The sequence below is a fragment of the Peromyscus eremicus genome, chromosome 9 (genome assembly GCF_949786415.1).
Source record: "Peromyscus eremicus chromosome 9, PerEre_H2_v1, whole genome shotgun sequence".
In the NCBI taxonomy this organism is placed as follows: domain Eukaryota; kingdom Metazoa; phylum Chordata; class Mammalia; order Rodentia; family Cricetidae; genus Peromyscus; species Peromyscus eremicus.
Genome location: NC_081425.1, coordinates 81,159,811 through 81,180,372, shown reverse-complemented (window position 1 = coordinate 81,180,372; position 20,562 = coordinate 81,159,811). Strand labels below are relative to the sequence as shown.

The following is a 20,562-nucleotide window of genomic DNA, read 5'->3' as shown; positions in this document are numbered from 1 at the left end:
GGTCCATCTGTCTCCTTCCTCCAACAGTGGGATCACAGAGGAACACCACACGCCTGGCTTTTTATGTGGGCACTGGGGATCCGAACTCAGGTACTCACGTTTGTTCATCAGGCACTTACTTTATTCACTGAGCCATCTCCCCAGCTACTATCCTTAACTCTATCCCAAAGAAAAAGAATCCCACATCAGCATTCTGAAGCCCTAACACATGTCTGCACATGCGTGCACTTGTGCACACACACCCTGCACACACAAACCTACCTCTCATTTCCCTAGTCCACTTCCTTATGCTTCTGAGACAAATGATGACCCTGTAAGGAGTTTACCCAAAAGGACAGGGTTCCAACCGATGGGCCAGTCCTTGGCCTGACCTTCAAAAGTACTGGACTCGCTGCTGTCACCTCACACTCTGCTTGAGGAACCAAAAATAGTGCCGTCTCTTGTCACCCAAACAGTTTACCTGATACCCAGGATCATCTCTAGCTCTCCACTGCCCTGCATTCTCCCCTCTTTCCTTTTGCGCTCTTGTGTTTTCTTCTCTCTTCTTTTTCTGCCTCCCTCCCTCGCCCCCTCCCCTCCCTTCGCCTCCCCTCCCCTCCCCTCTCCTCCCTCTTCCATCACCCTCATCTTTTCCCCCTACTCTTCTCTCCTGTTTTCCCTTTGTATTAGTATTCTTGTTGTCCTGACCAAATACCAGACAAGAAGCACTTTAGGGGAGGGAAGCTTTGCTTTGGCTCACAGTTCAGGGGACATGTCCCCTGTCGTGCTCACAGTGTGGCAGCTGGATCTTTCTCACACCTGAGCAGAGCGAGAAGCAGAGAGAGATGAGTGCTGGTGCTCAGCCGGCGTCCCCTCTTGATTCAGTCTACGGACTGGTGCTGTCCCCAGTCAGAGTCGGTCCTTCCTCCTTAGAAAATCCTCCCCGGAAACACGATCACAGCCATGCTCAGAGGTGTGTCTCCTGGGTGATTCCAAACCGAGTCAAGCAGACAAAGAGAACCATCACCACCCCACCCCTTTCTCCTCCTTCTACTCTCCCTCCCTCCTCTTCTCTCTCTTTCATCTTCTCCCTGCTCTTTATCTTCTCTGTCTTCTCATTGTCTCCTTCTTCCTTCTTCATCCTCTTACCTTTTCTGTTGCCCAGGGCCCCCCTCATTTGTCTAGGCTGCTTTCTTCTCAGGGTATGTAGAGCAGTCGGAGGTGACCACCCCCTCTTTTCTCCCACTGCTTTTTCTTTAGTTCCTTTTTTTTTTTTTTTCTGTGAGCATTGACCCCTTCTCTCTAAGGGGGAGTGTCTATAACCCTGAAGACTGGCTCTTCTCTGTTATCCTCCTGGGATGCCAGGTCTAGGCTTGGAGCACACACAGGCCCTCAGGAAATAATAATCAACATGTTGCTGGGGATTTTTGTTTTAAGAGGTCATTTCTGGTTGAAGAAATAGAAATATAGACTATGAAGAAAAAGAAATATAAGGAAAGTGAAGCAGAAAAAGTGTAGTTAGGAGACATTGGGATATGGTTTATAAGGTGTTGATAGAAGGCTCTGTGTTTGCATGTGTGTGTATGTGCATGTGCGTGTATGTGCATGTGTGTGTGTATGTGCATGTGTGTGTGTATGTGTATGGTGTGTGGTGGTGGTGGTGGTGGTGTGTGTGTGTGTGTGTGTATGTGTGTGTATGTGCATGTGTGTGTATGTGCATGTGTGTGTATGTGCATGTGCATGTGTGTGTATGTGCATGTGCGTGTATGTGCATGTGTGTGTGTATGTGTATGGTATGGTGTAGTGGTGGTGGTGGTGGTGGTGGTGGTGTGTGTGTGTGTGTGTGTGTGCATGTGTGTGTATTCTATGGTGTGCATTAAGTAGGGTGTGCATCTGTGGTATATGTATGGTGTATGTGTTTGAGGTATGTACATGTGTGTCTTAGAGGTACATATATGCTACTTTGGATCCAAGGCAAAATTAATCCAAATGTTAAACTGTTTGCTGACCACCTGTGTGTGGGCATGTCTACACAGTCTTTAAATCATCCTCATTTGGAATGCCTTCTTCTTTGAACAGTGTAACAAGTCGACAGTAATGATGGGGCTGATGCTGGAATGCTAATGCATCTTGCAGACTGTAGTTAACACATGGCCTATATGTCTTATCTGAGTCCCATCTTCTTAATGACAAGCAATTCCCCCCAAATAATCACTCACCTCTCAACATCTCCACAAGAGGGCTAATTGTGAAGAGCTCCTGCCTAGAAAGGCCACTTGGAGCAATTTGGAGACAATTATACGGACACGAGCAGCCACTGAGCACAGTTCCCTGGCCTTGAACACATGGTGAGATGTAGCATAGGGAAATGAGGCTTGGAACAGGTCTTCAGGCTGCACCTGCCCATTGTCCATGTTACATAAAAATCCCGTGGCTACTGTGGATGGAGGGGAATGGGATGTGCAGAAATCTGAAGATGGTCAGACTCAGAGGGGTGACCAGGGCCGCCCTGGATGAAGCTGTCTTTGCTGTGTAGTTTGTGTGCTCAGCTTCGGCTCTCCTCCACATCTTTGCTTGCTGCTCCGGCTCTCTCCACTTCGCTTTCCTTCTGACTCTTAAATTGAAGAACGCCAAAGCTTTGCCCTCATTGTGTTTGTGATGGTGATGGAGTCTGGGATTGGTCCTCACATCGAAAGGCACAAGTAGAGACCCTCCAACATCCTTAATGTCTACCCAGAAGGCCAGCCAGGGTCCCTGCTAGGCTTGGCTGCACAAGGCCCTGACAGCAACCTGAGAAATTAATTGAACTTCTGTTGGACAATTCTCTGCCCGGGCAATTCTCCAGCCCCCCGTGGCTTTTGCATTTGTCTTGGAAAAGGACCAAACTGGAGTGGAGTTTGACCAAAATAGGTAGAACTGACTCGTAAGAGCCAACCAGGGCAGGCACTGCGGTCCCCAAAGGAAAAGAAGAGGTGGGTAGGGAGAGAAATCGCAGAGCATTGACAAAGATCAATTTTGCTAGGAAGACTGCACAGCCACACCCTAGGAGGGGACAACTGGAAGTCATACACAACAGCTCCCAGGGAGACGAGCTTGGGTGTCCATCCATACACTATGAAGATAATTCCTTGCCCTCCCCAAGGTGGGCCACTTGGATCTCTCCCGGCAGGCAGAAACCAGGCCATAGAACCAGGATCTGTTCATGCCATCCGATATCTTATGTCCACCAAGCAGGAAGCATAGGGAGACAGTGATTATCATTCTCTTCACCACTGGGGGGTGGTCCTCGGAGAAGGAGACACCAGTGGCTCCGTACTCTTCTTTCTTGGTGTTTTGCTTTGGGTATCAAAGAGGAGCCCTACTCCCGTTCTTGAAATTGCTTCAGGGCTATACAGAAGGTATCAGCAGGCATGACATTTGTTCTAAGGTGGTCTGGGAGAGTAAAGAACAATGTAAGGATGAAGGGTAACTGGATGGAAAATTTCTCAATAGAAAGAAATGAATGCACACTTAGAAAATTCAATTCAACTGCAGTGATCATAGACTTAATTAGCTCTGAAAAGAAATATATATATAAAAATTGGGGTCAATAGCAGGGATCTGCCAGCATACTAATCAGGGAAACGGTTAGGGTCAGCACTGTTAACTTCTATCATTTAGTAGATTTTGGTGAATGTGCATGACTCCCTTATAGTCTTTGGGGTCCGCACAGGTCTGGAGAAGGAAGTGAAGCCATATTTACTGTCTTCTCTCCTCAGTCTGTCATACACTGGCCCCTGCTCTGTCCTGTATAACTACCAAATTGCCACAGAAAATGAGTAGGAACCATTCTGTTGCAGGGTGAGACTTGGCCCCTGGACCATGGAGGCCTAGATCTTCACATCACAGCTTGACACGCCACCCACAGGTGCAGAAGGTCACTTTAGGTGGACATTGTGACACCTCCTTCATTCCTACTTAGGTATGTTTCTATGGAGTTGAACAAAACAGGCTCTGGCACCCCAGAGATGGGGCCCAGAGATAACCCAACAATAGCCCAGCATGGTACCCATGAGCATCACTGTTCAGGACAGAAACCAAGGAACTCTTCTCCCGAGCCTCTGACCTAAGCACTTGCTCATTTCTCCTCCTGTCCCCTCAGTCAGGCCCCATCGATGCCTGCTTACACCTCACCCACATCCCATCTCATCTCCAGGGGAAAGATGCTGCTGTCTCCCTACACCCCTCCTTTCCACCTGCCGAAATGCTTGATGAGGGTCTAGTAGTCAGGTCTCGTGAAGGATGGTAGGCTATTCAGGTTGGAGAAGAGGAAACACCGGCATCTGGCTGGTGTGGGTAGAGCTGGAAGAGCACATGGGGGTGGCAAGAGGTGGAATTAAAACCCACAGATGGGAACTGAAGGAGGGAGGGCAGTTTCTAGGTCAGGATAAAGACAAAAACAGCTCCAATGTTAGGAGCCAAGTGGCCTTTCAAGTGGCCGTCTCTGGAAAAAACCTGTCACCCCCAGCATCAGCACCGCTGTTTTTACCACCTGAGCAGCATCCCGAGCACCAGCTAAGCGTCCCTCTAAGCGTGTTATCTGCACTGTCTCTATTAGTGTCCTGTCCACTTACTGACACCTGATCTTCTCTCCCAGGCCCCTTCTCCCCACCCACCACCCCTGTAGCTTGTACATCTCAGGAGCTCAGGGAAAAGAGCCTTCACAAGGGGGGGGGAGGTCTGAGGAGAGGGCAGAGAGGGTGAGGACATGCATACAGAACTGCTGAGCTTAAAAGATAAAGGATTTTCTGGTTGCAGAAATAAATCTCCTGTCTTCTATCTCCCATCTACTCATCTTTAGTCAAGGAAAAGGGTAAAATAAATCATTTGGCCCCATGGTACCTTCTGAAGCCCTTGACCCCACACACCATGAGCTATCCCACCACTAGTGCCCTTCCCAGCATCCTCTGCCAGCCCACATGGAAATCTATATATAGAAGAGGGTCGTTCACAAGTTTATGTGAAACTGAATTTTCCCTTCCCCTTTCAGGAGAATGTTTCCCTCACAGCCTGATGTCTCATCCTTCAACGGAAGTCTTTGTTCTTATTAAGTGACTTTTATGGTTCAGAGTGCAAGTTGGGGGCATTTGGGGAAGATCATCAGGAGGCTTTGTTCCCTTTTTGCTACGCTATCTGAGAACAGGCCAGCACAAATCCGAGTGGACTAGGTGGGGGCTGGAGGGTGGGGGTGGGGTGGGAAGCAGTGGTAATGAGTACAGCGGTTCAGTTTGGGAAGGTGAAAACACTCAGGAAGTAGATGAGGATGATGGTTCAACAGCATTACAAATAAACCCATTGCCACACACACACACACACACACACACACACACACACGTTTAAAGTGCTGAAGACAAAAGGAAAGAGAAGAAACAGCATTTATTGGCATGAAGGGTCATTTGAGGCGGCAACAGTGAAAACTCTTTGGATTGCTTTCTTAGATGGTGCCTGATGGAGTGCCAAGAGTATTAGCTTGCTTATCTGTCTTGGATGAACACCAAGTCTGAAAGCAACTTGGGAAATAAAGGGTTTACAAAATATTTGGCTTACAAAAGCCAATCACAGTTCATCACGAAAGGAAGCCAGGGCAGACACTCAGGCAGGAACCTGGAGACAGGAACTGAAGCAGACGATAGAGGAGTTGCTTCTTACTGGCTTGCTAAACCTACTTTCTTATCTATCTCAGGGCCACTTGCCCCAGGCGTGGTGCCACTCTTAGTGATCTGGGGCCTCCCTCAACAGTCATCAGCAAAGAAAATGTCCCACAGACTTGCCTACAGGCAATTTGATAGAGGCAATCCCTAAGTTGGGATTCCCTTTTCCCATATGACTCTAGCTTTTGTCTTGCTGACAAATAAACAAACAAACAAACACAAACACAAACACAAACACAGCAAATGTAACTAACCAGTACGGGGACCATCCCAAAGGAGAGTAGTCAGTGGTGTTGACCAAGGTCATAGACTCAGGAGCTTTGGCTTAATGGCTACACTTCTGCAAATTTATTCATTTGCCTCTACATGTGCAAAATGCCAATGATGTTGTAGTAATGTCAGGGACAATAGAAGATTTGGAAAGACCCCAGGTGTTTGTATAGGGGAAGCTGTTAAAATGTGATAGTGCTATACTATGGAATACAATGTAACTGGTGTGTTTGAGAAAGAGGAAGGGAGGGAGGGAGGGAGGGAGGGAGGGAGGGAGGGAGGGAGGGAGGGAGAGAGAGAGAGAGAGAGAGAGAGAGAGAGAGAGAGAGAGAGAGAGAGAGAGATATCCTGTGTATTAATCTTCAAAAGTCTCCAGGAGGACTGTCCATAGTAAGAGTTATACAGTAAAAAACAGCCAAGAGCAAAATAGTGTCAGCAGAACGTGACCTTTGTGTGAGAAAAGGGAACACAATGAGTGTGTACATTTGCAAAAAGAAACACTGGAGGATGTGCAAAGAGTTAAGGCAAACAGTCATGGAAGAGCACTCTGGAGGAGGAGAAGGTACATGACGGCAGAAATGTGAGGGGCTCCACTCTCATCACATAATCACATATATAGAATTTCTGGAAAAAAAATGGGTAGAATAGCCTCCTTTAAATTTGTTTTTGAGTACACAATCCAATTACATTTCCTCCCTCCAAACCCTCCCACATATCATCCTCCCGAACTCTCCTTCAAATTCATGGCCTCTTTTCTTACCAATTGTTATTGCATGCATATATGTATATGTATATACACGTAATTCTTAAATGTAACCTGTTTGGTGTGTACTATGTTACTTGTATGTCTCAAGGCTGACCATTCGGCACTGGATAACCATGTGCTCTTTGCTGGGAAGTACCACCTCATCCACTCCCAGCTTTCCTCGGTTGCCCACAGTTCTTCCTGCAGGGTGGAGGCCTTGTGGGCTTTTCCCCATCCAGTTTGGCATGTCCATTTGGGTCTTCCTTGAGAGACATCATGAGTGCAGCTTCTGATGTTACCAGGACACCCAACTTCACAGCAAACTAGGGAGTTTGCTCTGAGTTTCCCTCTGGCTCTTACAACCTTTCCGTCCTCTCTTCCACAGTGTTTCCTGAGCCTTAGGTTTGGAAGTGTTCTGTAGCTGTATCCATTGGGACTGGGCTTCACAACTTTGTATTTGATTTGTTGTGATTTTCTGTCCTGGTCGCTATCTGTTGCAAAGAGAAGTTTCCCTGATGAGGGGTGCAGACCACACTCATCTGTGGTATAAGGGCAAATGCTTATAGATTGTTGTTAGGGATTATGCTGGTTTAGTAAATTAGTGGTTGTAGATTCTCCTCCAGTAACCACAATTTAACTAGCACTGAGTAGTTAGCTAGGTTTCCAGTACCAGGCATGGTTTTTCTCTTGTTGACTGGGTCTTAAGTCCAATCAGAGAGCTGTTGGTTACAGCCAAGGTGTGTGTGCCACTGCTATGCCCTCCAGAGTTATTCTTCCATGCTGGTCATAGATACAGTTCATAGAGGTCATAGCTGGGTAGGACTCTTAGTTGCCTCCCTCCTTTGGAAACTTGGATGGCCTTCTGGTACCATGAAAGCTAGTCCCCAGGGAGGGGACACTCAGGTCAGTTCCAGTTCAGGGTCTCTGGGCCCTGTTAGAAGAGCCTTCAGGAAGCCCTAAAACACCACTCAGGTGTAGTGCGTAGCTGCTGCCTTAATATTTCAACCAATACTCTGGGGTAAGGAGTTACTGAGAAACTAATATAATCCCGTGATGCTTAACCCAGAGAGCCATTGCTGGGCAATTTAGTTGTTGCAGATATAACTATGAGGTCACTGGGCAGTATTTCATAATGGGAGCATCATTGTGGATATGGCCCATTATTGGCTCTCCCATCCTTCCATCCATACACTTTCCTAAAGCAGATTTGATGGGGGAGGAGGGAGGGGGGACGGGACATATTATTTTTGTTTGTTTTATACTTGACAGAATCTACCTGACTTGACAAGGCCATTTTCCAAGAAAGCACAATTCTTCCAGAGTCGTCTTCCTCATAGCATTCTTGGAAAAGCTGGCTGCCTCGACAGCAGCCAGTCTACCACAGGCCTTGTGATCGTTCTATTTCCAGGAGGTTTTTATGATCATTTTTCTAAAATATCTGGATGAGTGTATGATTAGGGCATGGTGTGGCTTGCAGTTGCTCCAGGCCTTCTTCAAATACCCGTCCATTACCATGCTGGCTCCAGTACCCCACATGGGGCCCAGAGGTGGATTATTATAGAACACATCTTTAAACATGGTTATGACTTAATAATAACTCTGCATGAATATTTCCAACACACATGGCATTTTCCTGTGTTTGATATCTCAGAGCCAGGCCCTCAGACCTGCAACTAGAGTCAGGTTGTTCCATAATCCCAGAGGTGGCTCCACATTCCAATAAAAATTTGGTCATAAAAATAATTAGATTGCAGGCTATTTAAAAAACGTGGTCCCAGAGGTACAGCCACAGACTCTATCCCTGACTGCTTTCAGAGGGAGGCACTCCAAGTTGAGAACAAGCTGAGAAGAGAAAACAATGTTTAATTTAGAAATAGGAACAGAAATAGCAAAATCCATGTCCAGGACATAAGCCTGTTGCTGGTGAGATTTCCAGAAGAGAGGAAAAGCCTTCCCCAAAGCCTCTGCGGGGATGTGAGCAGGCGTGGACGCATGCTTCCATAGTGGAACAGCTTGCTGGTGACTTGTCTTTCTCACAACGGTTTATACACGTGACCCAAGATCAGGGCACCTGGCATGCCAATGCTCTCCTGCAAAGGAAAGTTACAGGATGTCTTCTGGAAGCTGAAGGGCCAGTTTGTTTCAGGACAAATGTCTCTATTGTGTCCCATGGGCCTCATCTCAGCCAGTTTCCCACAGCTTGTTTAGTACATTCAGGTGTGGCTTTAAGGATAGGAGAAAAGGGTGTGCATTTGTTTGTGCCAAAATCAGCAGCTGAGTTATCCTGAAATGTCATATTTCCTGGGAGCGTAACTCTCCCCTCCCCAGGATCAGGATGAGAAATTACATTCAAGCCAGCCAGGCTAAATCAAGTCTCCTCTCAGGAGGAAAGTTCCTGATAAGATTTGTTGGTGGGCAGCTGGCTTTTCCTCTCAGTGACGGATATATTGCGGCTCAATGACGTGGTCTACAGAGACGTCAACGGTAACTCGGTAATAGGACAAATCACTGTTTTTATTTCTTCATCCCCACTTGACACCAAATATTTCACCTCTAGTCACCAAAATGTGTATTGATTTTTTTTGCCCTTATACCAGACCAGATCTCTGTCTCCAACGGAGGGTGTTGTAGTTCAATTCAGTTCTGACATCGTCTGTAGCTAAAGTTAGCTCCCAGGAGCTACAAGCTCAGTCCTGTCCTCAAGAATGGCCCTGCTTCAGACACCACTTGCTTGAGAAATGTTATGATCTCTGTCCCTGGCACAATGGCTACAGATTTGGAGGTTCCCTCAAAGCCCCCCGTGGGTTCAATACTTTGCTAGACACCTCACAGAATTCAGGGGTGTACTTTGTATTTTCCCACTTGCTATAAAGGAACTTGCTATTAAAAAAAAAAAAGAACCACCAGATAGAAGAGATGCACCTAGAAAGGCAAGGTGTGGAGAAATTGGGACAAGGAGACATGTGGTGTGGAACTCCAGAGTCCCCCACAACAGACCTGTCACCTGCCAGTCACCTCCAAGTGTTCAGCAATGTGGAAACTCTGTGAACCAGGAGACCTCATTTGATAGGCACAAATGGTTAAATCCCCAGGCAGTGGAGATCCATTGTGTATCCTCAGGAGCCTCAGCCTGCTCCTTCCTGGAGTTCAGGGAGTGGGGTTGAAAGTACTCATCTTCCAACCACATGGTCGGTTCCCTTGGCAACCAGCCAGTCACTAAGGCTTTCCAGGAGCCCCCACTATTCATTCATTAGCATATGAAAGGGCTTCACAGGCTTTGGAGAAGGTGGCTTAGGAGCTGAGTACCAGGAAACCACTCATTATCAACAATATTCTTACAGACTATGATGAGGACAGGAAGGAATATGTTTCCCAAACTAGGCACCCTATCTGCACATTCCATTAGGAATTGTTACCCAAGGCTTTGGGAGTCCTGGCTCCCTCTGTTCCTGCTCTGGGCTCTCACTGAAGCCAGGAGGGCCCCCAGGATAGAGGACATGAATCTTATTGGCCTGCGCTGTGGGTCAGTTCTCTTTCCTATGGCAGCCTTCAGCAAGCCCCTCAACACAGTGCTGAGCCTGTGACATCGAAGGTTCATGATCTGGCCCAGAAGCTCCCTACCAGCTCCTGGCAGCTCTCTCAAGGAACATGTCCCTTAAAGAGGGGATGAGGCTGTAAGGACACCATTCCACCTGGAGCTTATTACTCCCCTAGGAAATGCTCCTGGGCCTGCAAGAGGAACTGGGTGACCACATTTGATTGCAACAGTCTTGTTAACACCTCCAAGTTCTTCCTTGTATCCCACTGTGGGCTAACCAGACAAACCAAACCCCATCAATACTGCAGGTTGTGTGGCTTCCTGGGAACGCAGATCATCTCTAATATGACATCTCTGTTTCTTTCATCTGGGACCAGGAATGCAGGGCTGGGTTCCACCAGCATACATGGCAGATGAGTCCCAGACGTGGCAAGCTGGCTCCAACCCACACTTTTCTGGGTCAAGGCTGACCTCTCCCAGTTTCTTCTGCCGATCCAGTGAATGAATGAATCTGTTTTGAGCTTCCAGTGATCCAGGACAAAACATCACTCTAGCAAGCATTCCCAGGACCCAGTACAGTACTTGGCATATACGATACCCAGGTGCCATTTCTTAATTGGTCCTGAGCAGGACCCACATAACCGAAAGTAGACTATGGGTTGTGTGCTTTCTGAAGGGCTGGCATAGCCTAGCTACTTAAGATGGTTGAATGTGAATTGTCCTCAATCTTTCTAAACTCACACACACACACACACACACACACACACACACACACACACACACACACACAAATGCCTGGTGCTGGGAAGATGGTTCAGTGGAAAAAGTGATCATTGTCCAAACATGAGGACCTGAAGGTGGATCCCTATCATTCATGTGGAAGATGAGCATCAGAGGTGGACATCTGCTCAGGGGTGGGCAGAGAAAAATAGATCCTGGGGGCTCACTCTCCAGAAAGTCTTGCAAAAAATTGCATGTGCCGTGTTTACTGAGAGACCTTGTCTCAAAAAAACTAAAGTAAATAAATAATGATTACTGAGAGACCTTGTCTCAAAAAAACTAAAGTAAATAATTAATGATTACTGAGAGACCTTGTCTCAAAAAATCTAAAGTAAATAAATAATGATTTTTCCTCTATGAAAAGCCATTACCTTGAATTGATAATTAAAAATATTAATTCAAAAAGTTTGAACAGAGGCATCTTTCATGGGTGGATAATGCTCTTCCCAAAAACTTGTTATTAAACAAAACTTTCAGTACCAGGTGTGGGGTGCCTCCCTACAAGCTGTTCGGTAAGAAGGCTCCAAAGGTCCCTAAAACATTACAATGTCCTGGGTTGCCCATTGGGGCTGGATCATGAGGCCATATTGCTAAAGACAGCACATACTTGGGTTGCAAGATATTGAGAAACCAAGATGGATCTGAGCTGGGAATTTTCTCCCTGTTGGCAAGCTTTCATAATGCCAGAAGGTACTATACGCAAGCTGCTGGTAGAGGACAGTCATCAATGGTCAGACCTAGCTATGGACCACATACACTGTAATAATAACCAGCCTGGCAGGATATACCCAGCGAGACAAAAGTGGCATGACTGTTGTGGGGGTAACTACCTGCTTTCTGACTGGATTTGCAGTCTGCTCTACAGGAGAGAGCTCATGCATGGTCTGTAGATCTGGTCAAGAGCTCATGGCTGGGGAGGTCATAGACTCTAGTAGGAGAGAACCTACTGCTGTTTTTCTACATGGACTGCTATCAAATCACCTTCTAAATACTTATGTTTATACCCATAAACTAGTGCTGATCTCAGCCTTCATCAGAGAAGTTTCTTCACTCAGCAGGTAGTGGTTAATGCAGAGACTCACAACTGGTTGAGGCACAGCAGAGAACTAAGTGACCGTGGAATGCTCAACCTCAACAGAACATTCCTATGACCCCTTTCAAGGCCCAAGGAACATCACGGAAGAGAGGCAGAAAAGCGTGTGAGAGCCAGAGAGGATGGCCAGGAGTGCTGCAGAGCAATGCCTTCTGATCAGAACATGGATGGCCATTGTAGAACCCACTGCAGCTGTGGTTACTCACAAGATCTGCATAAGACTAGGCACATTACCATTTCATCATGGATCAGGGAGGTGCCTGTGGGACTCCACCCCTCACTGAAGGACTATGGGCCATTAATAGAGTTCGGGGAGGGAGTGTCACCCTTCTTCAGTGGTGTAGTTACTGGTAAGATGCCAGTGTTCCCATAAATGACTCCCCACTCAAGCTCATGCAAGCAGCCATAATTGAACTCAGGGGATAAAAGAAGAAAAGGATATCAAAGTAGGTGTCTTGTTGGGAAGAAAGATTTTAGTGGGAGAGAAGGGAATGAGTAAGGATGATAGGGAATAAAAATGACCAAAATTCAATGCACACATGAAATTGTTAGAGGATAAAAATTACATATATGAGCCGGTGGTGGTGTCACACGCCTTTAATCCCAGCACTCGGGAGGCAGAGGCAGGTGGATCTCTGTGAGTTCGAGGCCAGCCTGGTCTACAGAGCAAGATCCAGGACAGGCACCAAGACTACACAGAGAAACCCTGTCTTGAAAAACTAAAATAAATTAATAAATAAAAATTATATATATATATATATATGTGTGTGTGTGTGTGTGTGTGTGTGTGTGTGTGTGTGTGTGTGTGTCTGTTAAATGTAAGGTTATTGGCTGTCAAGTTCTTGTCCCAAAGATTTTAATGACTATGAAGAAAAATGGTGACTTGTCGCCATATACTGCAATGACTTCAGCATCATCAATTGGTATGTATCGTGAGGACTTGCTCTATTGAAGTTTTAAGTTTGATACATGCAGAGAAGTGCATCTTTGGAAAGGGGAATAAAAAACTGTGGCGTCCCACCAGTTCTGCTGTGTCAGGACCTTAGGGGTCTTTGGAAATGAGATCAGTGAATCGCCTGTGAATTTGATTAATCTCTTTCTTCAGTAGAAGTGGCTCTTCCTCCCACCGATCAGATGTTGATTGTTCCTTGTGACGCTCATGCTGGGAAGGCATTTGACCTATGGTTGGCCAGTGGTCTAGCCTTCTGAATCCAGCCAGGGACTGGAAAGTGGGCGTGTAACCACAGCTTGGCTCACAGAGCCTGTCATTGGGGTTTTCTGTTAGGAGCCCCATCTTTATCCTTACTCTTAATGCAGACTGATTGGAAGTGGGTTTCTGCCTCCCACATGGAACACAGAGAACCCGCGTGGCAAAGTTTATTTTAGTGGTAGCATGAAGTAGCAGTCAGCGTTTCCATATGTTTGGGTTCTGTGTCTGCAGATTCAACCGACTATGCATTAAAATACATTTTTAAAAAGCTGTCTGTACCAAACATGTACAGATATTTTTTTCTGTCATTAGTCCTCAGATAATACCACACCCTGTGACTATTTATATAGCACTAAGCATTGTAAGTTAATCTGGTGAAGATTTAAAATAGAGTGTGACGTATGCAAATACTATGCCATTTTATATAAGGGAATTGAGCATCTGTGGAGCTTGGTATTCTAGGTGGTTTTGGAACACATCCTCCGTAGATTCAGAGGGATGGATATATATAGGAGAGTTATCATGATGTCTGCAATCTAGATGCCCCAAACTGCACCTAATGAAGACCACACGGGCTAGGGAGATGACTTGGTGGATAAGAGTGTTGGCTGCACATGTGTGAGGACCTTAGTTGGGATCCCCAGTCTTCTGTAAAAGCTGGGTGTAACTGCACACATCTATAACCCCAGTGTGAGGGGTGGGGCTTGAGACAGGAGTAGTAGAAAAAACCAGCAAGCTCTGGGATCACTGAGCTCCCACATCTCCAGAGAATATGGCGAAGAGCAATAGAGGACACCCCAGGTTCTCTCCTGGTCTCTGTGAGTGAGTAGGAATCTGTACCCTACAGGGACATACATGTGTATCACACACACACACACACACAGACACACACACACACACACACGACAAAAAGAATAGCAAACTGAGCCAAGAGGATTGTGAAATTTAAAAGTAGTCGGGCTGCAGAGCAAATCTCTAATCTTTACCTCAAAAACAAAAACTAAACCCCAGACAAACTACAAACAAAACCTCCACCACCACTACTGCTTCCACCATCACCAAAACCATCACCAAAACTCCCACAAGAAAGATGATGTGCAGTGAAGCATGGCCATCTCCTCAGCTGGTTTTGAACTACTGGAATTTGTTAGACTCTGTCTCTGTCTCTGTCTCTGTCTCTGTGTCTCTGCCTCTCTCTCTCTCTCTCTCTCTCTCTCTCTCTCTCTCTCTCTCTCTCTCTCTCTCTCTTGGTTTTTTGAGACAGGGTTTCTCTGTAGCTTTTGGAGCCTGTCCTGGATCTCACTCTGTAGACCAGGTTGGCCTCGAACTCATAGAGATCCACCTGCCTCTGCCTCCCGAGTACTGTGATTAAAAGCGTGTGCCACCACCACCCGGCCAGACCCCTTCTTTTATTAATGCCTTCATCCAGGGGATTTGCTCTCCTCTCCACAGCTCTTCCTTTCTCACCTATCACTACATGTATGTCTGCTCTAAAATTTTTGTGTGTATGCACATGTGTGTGTTCATGTGTGTATGGTATATGTGTATATTCATGTACACATGCATGTATATGTGTGTGGTATATGTGTACATGTGCATGTGTGTGTGTGGTATATGTGTGCACATGCATGTGTATATGTGGTATGTGTGTGGTATATGTGTATATGAGTAGTATGTGTGTACATGTGTATGTGTGTATGTGTGTGGTTACGTGTGTGTGTGTGTGTGTGTACATATACACGTGCATGGGCGTATGTGTGTGATATAAGTGTGTGGTGTATATACATGTGTGTATGCTTTATGTATGTGTTTGTGAATGTGTGTCAAAGTCAGAGATTAATGTTGTGTGTCTTACTTTATGGCTCTCCACCTTATCTTTTGAAACAGGGTCTCTTCTCTGAATCTTAAGTTCATTAATTCAGGTAGACCCCAGCCAGTAGCCTCTGGGATCTACCTCCTTTCTCCCAGCACTGGGCTTACCATGCAGCCACGCCTTTCTTTCATGTTGGTGCTGGAGATGTGAACTCAGGGCCTCATTCCCACAATGTAACTCTCTACCTACTGTTCATTTCCCTGCACTACAGATTCTTTTTGTAAAATTTTATTTATTTATATGTGTGTGAGTGTGTGAATTTATGTGGACTGTGTCCTTGCAGGTGTCCTCAGAGGTCAGAGGATCCCCTTAGAATGGGAGCTTTCGGCAACTGTGAGGGTGGGTGCTGGGAATCAAACCCAGGTCCTCTGCAAGAGCAGCCAGTGTTCTTAGCTCATGAGTCGTCTTTTCAGGCCTCTGTGATTTGCTGTTGTTTTGACAGGGTCTTGCTCTGCAGCTCAGGCTAGGCTGGAGCTCACTGTATAGCCCATGCTGACTTTGACCTCACAGCAATCCCACTGCCTCAGCTTCCTAATTGCTGGAATTGTAAGTATGCACCATAACACTCAGCATTTCTACATATTCCTAAAGTTTTGTGGTTGATATGGGAACTCTGAAACTGCTTTCTTTGGGCTGAAATTTGTCGGGCACATCTTCCCCCCAGGCCTCTGCCTTCAACTTCTCTGGGCACAGTGACAGTCCCTTCGTTTTTGTTTAAAGACGCTTTACTTCAAGCCTGTGTTTAAAGCTCAGTGTCGTTAAGCATAGATGTCTAGGTTGATGTTGTTTTTGTTTAGTCCTGTGAAGAGAAGTGTTATTCCGCTGCCTCTCGGTTCACCTGCTGCCGTCATGTGGGCTGTCTAACGGTCATTCCTTAGATTTGTTCGTTTGTTTCGTTTTCGAAACATGGTTTTATTATGCAGCTGTGCTGGCCTGGAACTCACTACATAGATCAGGTTGCCCTGGAACTCACCAGGATCTGCCTCTCTCTGCCTCCTGGGTGCTGGGATTAATGGTATATGCTCTTACACCCAACAGGATTTTTTTAAATTGTGATTTTTTTATTATGATTTTTTGACAGCGCCTCCCTGTGTAGCCCAGGCTGGCCTTTAGTTTGCCATCCTCCTACCTCAGCCTCTCTAGTGCTGAGATGACAGGTGCCTGCCATCATGTCTAGCTCTGTAAGATTTTCACTTATTTGGCTTAGAACTTGTGCCTAGGATTGACTGGGTCTTGTTTTCAGTTCTCAGCTACCATCTTCATGCACAGTGCTCCACCTCCTCTGTGGTCATCTTCCGGAACCCTCAGTGGCACGTGCCACTCATGTTCTCTCCTTACCACTTAGACTCTATTTACTGAATGTTTCTCAGTCTTATTCCTATTTGCCCAATCACTGAAGGCCAACTGGATCTAATATGCTAATCCTCCTCCTCTGTAGCCATATTTTAAAAGTCTGTAGTTCCTATTTGTCCTGTTTTTTTTCTTTTATATTCTTTTATGGTTCTAAATAATTTTAAATGTGTTAGTTTTGTGGTCTCTATCATATTAAGGATTTGCCACAAGTTAATGGCAATCTCATCTAAGTTTGCTTTCATTGTATCTTTAGACATTGGCTCATGATGTGGATATTTCCCCATGGGTTTTTCATCTTGAATTGAGTATGTGTTGTCTCTCTTTTTATTCATGGTAATTAAGACATTTTTGTGTATGTATTAGACGACCAAGATATACTTGTGTTTGTTGATGTTATAAAAACTGCAAAAAGACAATAGGTCTGTTGTGTAGCTCTTTCTTCTCAGTTCTAATTAAAATATTCCATTAAGTTTCAGGAAATAAACACAGCTTACAAGTCTCATTGAGCCCCTGAAACTTACAAGACTCATGATGCTCCTTTCTAAGGTTATTCACTCAGTAGCAATTGCTGGGGAGAGGAAGCTCTCTGACTGCAAATCCTGCAGGGAGCTCCAGGGATGAAGTGTCTATGAGTCATCACTCCTGCTGGGGTGGGCATTTCAGTGATACAGCATCTGCCTTTGAGTCATCTCTGCTCCTGTAAGTAACACCTCATCCATATTCCCATAAGAAACCCTGATAAACTCACTGGCTTACTAAGGGTGACAGGGGGAATTGTTTCTTTAGATGGTTGGTCCCCATATCTGGGGTGAATAGTTGTTAGTTCTTGTCTCCCCAGCAGAAGTCACACAATGAACTTGGTTTCTCTATCACATTTCCTTTAAGTAACGTGTGTGTGTGTGTGTGTGTGTGTGTGTGTGTGTGTGTGTATGTGTGTATGTGTGTGTGTGTACTTTGAGAGTTTCATACAGTATATTTTGATCAGACTCGCTCGACTCCTCTCATATCTACTCGCTCTACCCTCTACCTTTCTACCCACCAACTCTGAGTCTTCTTGTTCTTTTCCTATCAAGTCAAGTCTTTGTTGATTTTACTATTATTGGGAGTAGGGTGTGCCCTGGATGGAGTGTGCTTGACTTTCCAGGGAGATCACACCACCAAAGACAACTGACCCTCCCTTTCTCAGCTGCCATCAAATGTCAATATGTCCTCAGCGAGTGTGGAACTTCCCACATACCTCCGCTGCTCTGTGCTGGATTCTGTCTGGCTCGAGCTTGGGCAGGTCTTGCACGGACTGTCACAATCACTGTGAGCTCATACATGCTACTATGTCCTTACTCTGTCTGGAAAACAGTTTCCTTGCAATTATCCTCTACCTCTGGCTTGTGTGATCTCTCTGACACTTCTTCCAAGAAGATCCCTCAGCCTTGGAGGATTGGATGTGATATGTACAACCTGTGTAGGACCAAGCACTCTATGGCCTCTTATTTTCTGCACATTGATCAGTTGAAGATTTCCATGGTAAGTTCCATCTACTGCAAGGAGAAGCTTCTCTGACGGGATAAGAGCACTGATCTATAGGTTATAGCAATAAGTCATTAGGATCCATTTTAATGCTATGTCCATTTAGCAGAATGATAATAATAGGCCTATGACCTATCTAGATGCAGGTTCAAGGTCCTATAACAATGCCAGGTATGGGTTCCATCTTATGGAGCCAGCCTTTGCTTTTGCTTTTCATTCTGTAGGTGTTTTGTTGTTGTTGAGACCGATGTGCACAAGAGAACTGGATGGCCCCAGGGAGAAGACAAGAGAGAAAACATTCTGAAAAAGGGGGCAAAAGAATCTTGTCAGCCTGTCGTCACAGGAGGGAAAAACAACACTGAGCAGCAAATACACGAAAGTGAAGAAGGCCACTCCTGAGTTGAGGCAGGAAGTCATGACTGTGATCCATGATGGTAGAGGGTGCCAGTTCTCTGCATGCTTCAGAGAGTGGAGATGTGGAGATCATGGCAACAGGTCTATATAACCACTTTTCTGCCTTTAGTAGTGGTGGTCAAGACAGCGAAAGGCCAGCACCTACCATGTACCAGACTCCATACTGAGAGCCATACCTGGATTATTCCATTCTGCTCCTCACACTGGTTCCTCGAGGAGGCCATTTTATTCTCCGTGTTCTAGAAAAGAGGATATTGAAATCTGAGTAAGCAAGAAACCTAATCTACTCCCTATAGCTAGAGAGAGGAGCAGAGATGACATCTGAATCCAGATGTGTGCAGAAACATGTGGGCTATGATATCACATATTTTACTCCACAAGGCCTCTCCACTTGGGGATCCTCATTATGGCGGGGGACAGCAGCTGTGGACAGGAGACCCTGTTCAGGGAAACTGTTGGTACTACCAAGCCTGAAAAACCGTGGTAGGTATTTAATAAGTCTCTTCCTTATAAATAAAGAATGCTTTTTCCTTTGTAGACCTGAGAACCTGGAGTAGCAGAACAGGGCATATGGAGACACTGGCCTCCTGTTCTTTCCTTGGTTGCAAAGCGCTGTCCACTCATCTGGAGAGACCAATGTCCTGGTCACTTTCCTGGCAAGGAGGTCCAGGCAGGTGGGATTCTGATGAAAGATGTCACACTTAAAACCACTGATGCTGGTACAAAGCCTGTCTGGCTGCTTGTAGGCTCCCCTGCCTGGGATGTGACTTCTGGATGCTGTTTCTGCTGACTCTTAATCTTTCAAATCTTCATCTTGGTGGTGATGAGAACACAATGAAGGGAATTCTTGTCATGTCTCCTCTCCTAACACACAGCGTAGGGTTCTCCTGTCCCTCACCCATAGCCAGTACAACCGAGGTGTTATGTGACTGGACTGTTGATGCTGTAGGGGTTCCCCCAGGATGTGCTCAGCAGGCACACGCTGCATCTCAAGCATGCATTCTTCCCAAGAGAGGAAAGAGAGAATGAAAATGAGAAAGTGAGAGCAAGGAAATGGGAGATGAATAGATAGATAGATAGATATAGATAGATAGATGACAGATAGATGATAGATAGATGATAGATAGATATAGATAGATAGATGACAGATAGATGATAGATAGATAGATAAATAGATAGATAGATGATAGATAGATAGAGACTTGCCAAAAATGTGCCAGCAGGATTCTGTGACTTTACTGTTTATACTAGTTTCATTCTTTGGAAGCTTTGGGGCCCCTTCTATTCTAGCCACACCTATTTGTGCTAGAGAAAAGAACGCCAGGAGGAGGCGATCAACTCTGGGGTTCCGTGTCCTTTTCTCTTTGTTTCTTGGCTCTCTCCAGTTCTCTCTGTGTGTCTCATTGTTTCCCCTACACCCTTCTGTTCTAGAATGTTGCCCCCCTCCCCACCACTTTCCTACCCAGCACAGCGTGACACCTGCCCCTTGTCCTCCCTCATCATTACCAGCCTCCCTAACCTAGAGAAGAACCTGATTTGCCCATCACCCCAGGGTCCATCCACAGAGCTGCTTCAAAGCCCCTGCATTGGTCTGATGCTGCATCCGACCCAGTTCCAGGGAGAGCCGAGCTGCCAGCTGCACCCACTGTGTTTAAAGCCCAGTGAAGGTACATCCTGGGGTTCCTGGGTCCCTGCCCTCAGCAGGTGCTCAGAGTCCCAGATGACATGGGAAAGAGCTCCCTGCATGTCTGCCAGCATCCTGGGGGCTTGTGAGGTTCCACATGCTGGTGCACAGCTGGCCACAGCCACGCCAGGGCTCTGTGGGAGCAAAAGGCTCCATGAGTCCCCAAGACCTAGATTAGCATTTTAAAGAAATACCAACAAGAAAGGATCTCTGAGACCTGCTGGGAACAGAAAGGAGGAGAGGAAGACTCATTGCCCAGGCCCCAGCAGGCCCATCTGCTGCCCAGGTAGCATTAGAGAGGGCAGAAAGGGCACAGGAAGGAATTCTAACTTCAGCTCAGGCCTGGCCACTAAGAGGCTTTGGCCGGACTGTCAAACATCTTCAAACACCACCGTCTCAACTCTAAAAG

The 20,562-nt window shown here is 46.1% G+C and overlaps 2 long non-coding RNA genes across 2 annotated transcripts; one reads left to right on the top strand and one right to left on the bottom strand.

Moving 5' to 3' along the window:
• Positions 1-787: 787 nt before the first annotated feature.
• Positions 788-18,707, bottom strand: LOC131920114 (uncharacterized). Its single transcript, XR_009381507.1, has 3 exons — positions 18,646-18,707; positions 2,199-3,411; positions 788-961 (listed from the first exon to the last, which is right to left on the bottom strand). It is a non-coding gene; the product is annotated as an uncharacterized LOC131920114 (long non-coding RNA).
• LOC131920113 (uncharacterized) lies at positions 17,847-19,252 on the top strand. Its single transcript, XR_009381506.1, has 3 exons — positions 17,847-18,052; positions 18,280-18,550; positions 19,008-19,252. It is a non-coding gene; the product is annotated as an uncharacterized LOC131920113 (long non-coding RNA).
• The last annotated feature ends 1,310 nt before the right edge of the window (positions 19,253-20,562 follow it).